The sequence below is a fragment of the Silene latifolia genome, chromosome Y, assembly GCF_048544455.1.
Source record: "Silene latifolia isolate original U9 population chromosome Y, ASM4854445v1, whole genome shotgun sequence".
Taxonomy (NCBI): Eukaryota; Viridiplantae; Streptophyta; class Magnoliopsida; order Caryophyllales; family Caryophyllaceae; genus Silene; species Silene latifolia.
Genome location: NC_133538.1, coordinates 164,723,913 through 164,729,912, shown reverse-complemented (window position 1 = coordinate 164,729,912; position 6,000 = coordinate 164,723,913).

Below are 6,000 nucleotides of genomic sequence, written 5' to 3'. Positions count from 1 at the left end.
CTTGGCCTATAACCAAGTCGTGCCTAGAAATAGTACAACGATTGTTCTTAATGACAAAACAAAAACCGTCCATGTCTAAGATAGTGATTGAAATAATGTTTTTAGAAAGTGTAGGCACATAAAAACAATTATGTAAATACAACTCAAACCCATTAGGCAAAGCTAATACATATGTTCCCTTGGATTCGGCCGCTGCTCGAGCTCCATTTCCAAGGCGTAGATCCACATCTCCTTTGCTAAGCCTCTTCACGTCTCTTAAACCCTGTAAATGATTACAAAGGTGAGAACCACAACCGGTATCCAGTACCCATGTCGTAGTGGAAGTATAATTTATATCAATAACATAAATTTCCTTAGGAATTTTACCTTTTGGAACGATGATTCCTTCCCTTATACTTCACAAATATACGGGACAATTCCTAAGCCAATGTCCCATGCCATAGCAATAATGGCACTCATCTTCAACTTGCTTGAAGTTTTTCCCTTTCTTTCCCTTCTTCTTAAACTTTTTGCCCTTGGAAGCAAGAACTTGATTGCTTGAACTCCCACTAGGTTTGACATCTTTCTCTTCTAAAGACAAAGATCCTATAGATTTTATGAGGCGGTCTTCCTAAGACCGGCTCACAAGAGATCTTGTAGTAGTAGGAGGTTTAGAAGAAGTGATGAAGTTTATGTTTCCATCCGAACCTATCCCAAAATGAAGTTCTCTAGTAGTGTTGAAATCATTGTTGAAGCAAACGTTGTCAAAAACATTGTGGCAAGACTCAATAGTTATCGGTGTAGTAGCATTTGATGGATTCATTGTAATGAACTACAAGTATGGAGGAAAAGGAAATATTACCATTTGTCTTTTTAATATCATACTTGTAAATAAATTAACAAGATATGAGCATTTATATAGTGACCTCTACCCAACTATTATAAATGATTCCGAGATCCAAATTCATATTAACTTGGGCACGGGGTAGCCGATGAAACCCTTATCAATATAACTCGGTTGACTAACTCTTTAATCGGTTCTACTTTTAGAAATATCGGTCGATAAAATTACTCTAATATTTATCTATAGCCCGGAACACATGCGACTATGGTCACGAATACTTCCGTTGAGATCAATCCAAATTTCAAATAAATGTGTCCATGATCCAAATTCACATTAACTTGGGCACGGGGTAGCCGATGAAACCCTCATCAACATGAATTCGATGGATAGACATTTATCACCCACTTCCCCTACGTAACAAGGTTTGTACCCCGGGGTGGCCGAGTGCACTCCCTCGCGAAATAGGTTTTCATGGTTTCTACTTTTTGGTAAGGCTATGTCTCAATTGTTTATTTTTAGCGAGAGGTCATGTCAATTTATCATCTATCACGTTTTAAGTGAACTAAAGCGGTGAACTACGATAATTGTAATTGACACGGTCGATAAACTCGATTAAAATGATAATGCATGTTTTAGTTATGGCGATTTAGCGATGCATGCAACATATAAATAAAATGCAAAGCATAAATAAAATCCTAGTATGGCCTTCCTAAAAATAGTAAATCTAATAAACTATTATAAATTCGGAAACCAACTCCATTGGTCCCTTGAACTTCGGTTTTGGCACGCATCTCGAGGTAACACCATCTTTAATGGATCGCCTTCTTGAGTGGCATCGTCTTCAAGGAACTCCGGAATAAATAAATTACATAACAAATTACATAATTTCCTATTATACATTTGTAATTAAAATAAAATAAATCTATTAAATTACAAAACGGTGATACGAGATCACAATAAATTACAACCGAATCGATATTCCCATACATTTCAGGCAATACCAATTAAAAACTAAGGCCATACTAAGCAAAATTACATAATTCAAAAATTACATAAAATAAAATTATGACAATCACAAATAAAATGCAGAATTATAATATGTATGAACATGCCCAATTTTATGCTAAATCGCCTTTAAGGAGCCAATATCGTATTAATCGGTTTTTACGGATTTGCGTGATTCAACCTTTTAAAATCACAATAATTACATAAAATCATATTTATGTACTAGTTAATTACCCTAACCATCTTAGGACTCGAAATTAGTCTCCATTAACATATTGACAATAATTAACTTATATTTCTTAATATTGTTCATAAAAGACTTAAAATTACAATATAATGCCATAAACTTCAAATAAATCATTAAAATTTCAAATAAATTTGAAATTTGAAATTTTAAACTCATGAACATTCTAGAAAAATACAATGACACTCATAATGTTCAAAAACTTAGGTTAAAAATTTCAAAATTTATCGAGAAAAACAATGTTGCGGTTTATCAGATTTATTAATTAAAACCATAAAAATATGAGAAAAAAATATTTTCATCAACTTTTCAATTTTAGATCTGAAATATGAGATAAAATGCAACATGTGACGTTTTTCCTTAGTCATGAAGTATGTTTTAGCAATTTATACTAATTAAAGTCACTATTTATGTGATTTTTCATCAAAAATTCATAAATCATGCATAAAGACTTCATTATAGCCAATTATTTACCAAACATCTTGTAAAATTGCATGTGACAACATACTAAATTTCTATGACCATATCCGAAATATTACTCATATTAACCTATTTTTCCATTTAAATTCGATTTTATCTTGAAAAATCCATATTTCGAGCATAAGAACTCATAAAATTATGAAAAATTACAGGTCATCAAAATATAATATATTTGAATACATATCCAAAAACCACTGGAAAAATCGAAGTTTAGCTAATTTTAGTCCAAAAATGGCATTTTTATCATAAAATCACATTTTTAATGCCATTATTATGTAAAATGAACAATAAAAATCCATAAATTAACCAAAATATCCTAAATACATTTTAGGACCAGAAACTTTAACATGCATAATTGATTTCGTGATATATCATAATAAACACAAATTTATAAGTTTTATTTGTTAATCGTATAACTCGGAAAAACTATAACCGATTTGCATGCAAACAACCTAAGGCTCATGATACCGCTTGTTAGAAATCTATATCTCATAATACAACATATTCTTATATGTTACAATTTAATTTAGTCATAAAATTAATTTAGATCTTATGCATGCAAACATAAATAAATCTAGAGAAGAAATCGTCATCCTTACATTGAGATTTCGGATCAAAGGGCACAAGTAAGACCTCCTTTTTACTTGTTCTTGAGCTCTCCTAATATGGATGAACAAAGATTCAAGGATAGAATATCTCCCAAGGAATTATACCCAAGATAACCTCCAAAAAGACTAATATTATTAATACTAGAACAATATTAATCGTAATAAAATTGTCCCAAAACTATTGTTTTTATCTCTTGTATTTCGGCCAAGAGAGTAAGATATTTGGAGTTTTTTTATTTCTCTAGTTTTTCTTAGAGAGCTTTTCTATTTCTTACACTAGAAATATTGTATATTGTATGAATGAATAATAATAGAGAAAAAAACTCTCTATTAACCCTTTCAAAAACCGGTGGGAAAGAGGGATGGGGAGCCAGTGCATGAGCAAGTTTTTCTATCCAAGAAAACATAGGCTTGCATGGCTATAGCTAGGTGTAATTATTTTGTTTCCACTCAAATAATTTAACATAATTAAGCACCATACTCCCTCCATATTTCGGTCCATATTAGATAAAATGGATTCCATTTTATCTTTGTCAATTTATCAATTTGTCACATGTCACAAGTCATGTAAAATTGTCATGTATTTTTAACATATTAAAAATCAACGTATTAATAAAACACGTCATGTAAAAATCGACTTAGTAATTCACGATTACTTGTACCAAAACGCTTTACCAATTATAAATTACATCTTGTATTTATAATAAATTATTCATTCAGTTTTTTCCGTAAACAATAATTTTATCTAAGTAATAAAACAATTCGATTACTTAGACCGTATCTTATTTAATCAAATTACAATGAGATACGTAAATATTACTTCCAAAATCGTCCGTCAATTTTAAGTAATTTAATTAACCCGTATCGACATACGATCAATTAAATAATCAATTAAGAGTGTTATTCTTTAGGTATGACCTAAGGGGATCAACTGATCACCACCGTCGCACGACAGTAATGTCAAACTCTAGTCAGCCAATCATTACCGATATGTGTGGACCAGTTGACTGTAAAATATTACATCCCACATGTATTCTTTAAAATGAGATTTAAACATGTGATCATCATGATAACCAGTTGTGATCGCATTATTGTTGGAGGACACATATTCCAACAGTCTTGTCTCAGGGACGAGCGTCTTAGTCTCGGCACGAGCGAATTGGCGGACAGCTTCTTTGTTTGAGCTCGAATTGTAAAACGGACGTCATTTTCTCATCCGGACTCCTATTGGAGTGATTCAAAAGCCTAGATCACTTGATTTTTCGACGCCGTTTCATCTAGCATGCTTTCAGAGCCAAAGGAGAAACTCTTGGTTTGGTTCCGAGCAATTTCTTCTTATAATGTCTTCCTTCTCGTCATCCATGCTTTTAACCCTATGATCCTTCTATATACTCTTTATTCCTACATCCTTGGTCATCATTCTTGCCTCCTTTTCATACTAGTTCATCCAATATCGTCAAAAAGCTTCTAAATATGCACGGGAGACGGGAATTTCCGCCTAATTATCTTCCTTCCTACAAAACATACGAAATGCACTAGGAAAGCAAAATAGAAAGCATTTGACGGATAAAATGGCTATGGAATGTTATAATAGTATACAAAATAGGCTCAATTAGGGGACTAAATGTGTGCAAATAATGTTCACATTAAGTGGCCTCTACTCGATCGAGTTGGAGCTACTCGGTCGAGTTTTCACTTGCAATACCAACTTTTTCGACATGATAGCTTCCTAACTAGATCGAATGAGGTCTACTCGGTCTAGTAGGCACTCGTACTCGGTCAAGTAGGTCTAGGTACATGATCAGAGATTATGAGATTAACTAAAGATTCCTGCAAAACAGCAACGCGTGTCGATTCTAAAATGAATTTGGAAATCGTCACAAATTATTATACTCATTTACGACAATATACTATCACACAAACACAACGTATCAATTCTAACAAACATATTACTCCATTCAACTTTTTCATTTCATTCTATAATAACCATTACGCAACCAAATGACCAAACTTTTAACTTTCTCATGCATACTTTCAACACATTTCTTTTACTTCTAATCATACAATTGGGACTACAACAAAATAACTTCTAATCATGCATTTGTAACTTCGACAATGCAACTACTAATCATATCACTCTAAGCATTCATTTAACATTTAACCTTTATTTATCATTCAAACTTACTAATAATTCAACCATGTCACAACAATTATCGACTAGCTTACTCAACTTAATTATGCCATAACACGGAAGCGTTCAACCGTTCATCTATCACATTTACCAAATTCTATTTCGATAACCATTACAACGAAATCAAAACTTACTAATTATCAGTATTACCACATACAAGGCTCACAAGTTCCTTATATCGACAACTAACACCAACTATTAGGAACAAACATTACCGTCACCACATCATATACACTGTCACGTACCATAAAGGTTTCACCACTTCCACTACTTTCATACACATTTTTATTCGACCACGTACTTTCACATTTTCTCATCACAACCGCATATACTAGCATCAACAGAGACTTCATCACAAACATTTCTAACATAACCATTATCCCCACTAGGCACATAATTGCCGACTCAACATTCCTATACCCGGTGACTGGCTTAAGCATAATGGGACCATGATTTTGAAATGAGGGCGCCCACTCACTCAAAATCTAGCATCAGCTGGGGCTCCCAATACACATACGCCAGGTTCATTTTATTAGACTCACTACGTTCATTAGGCTCATTTGTTATAGGTTCCAAAATCGTCGCTCTGATACCACTTTGTGACACCCCCATATACTAAAGAACCTTAACAAGACCTTCCCTAGCATAT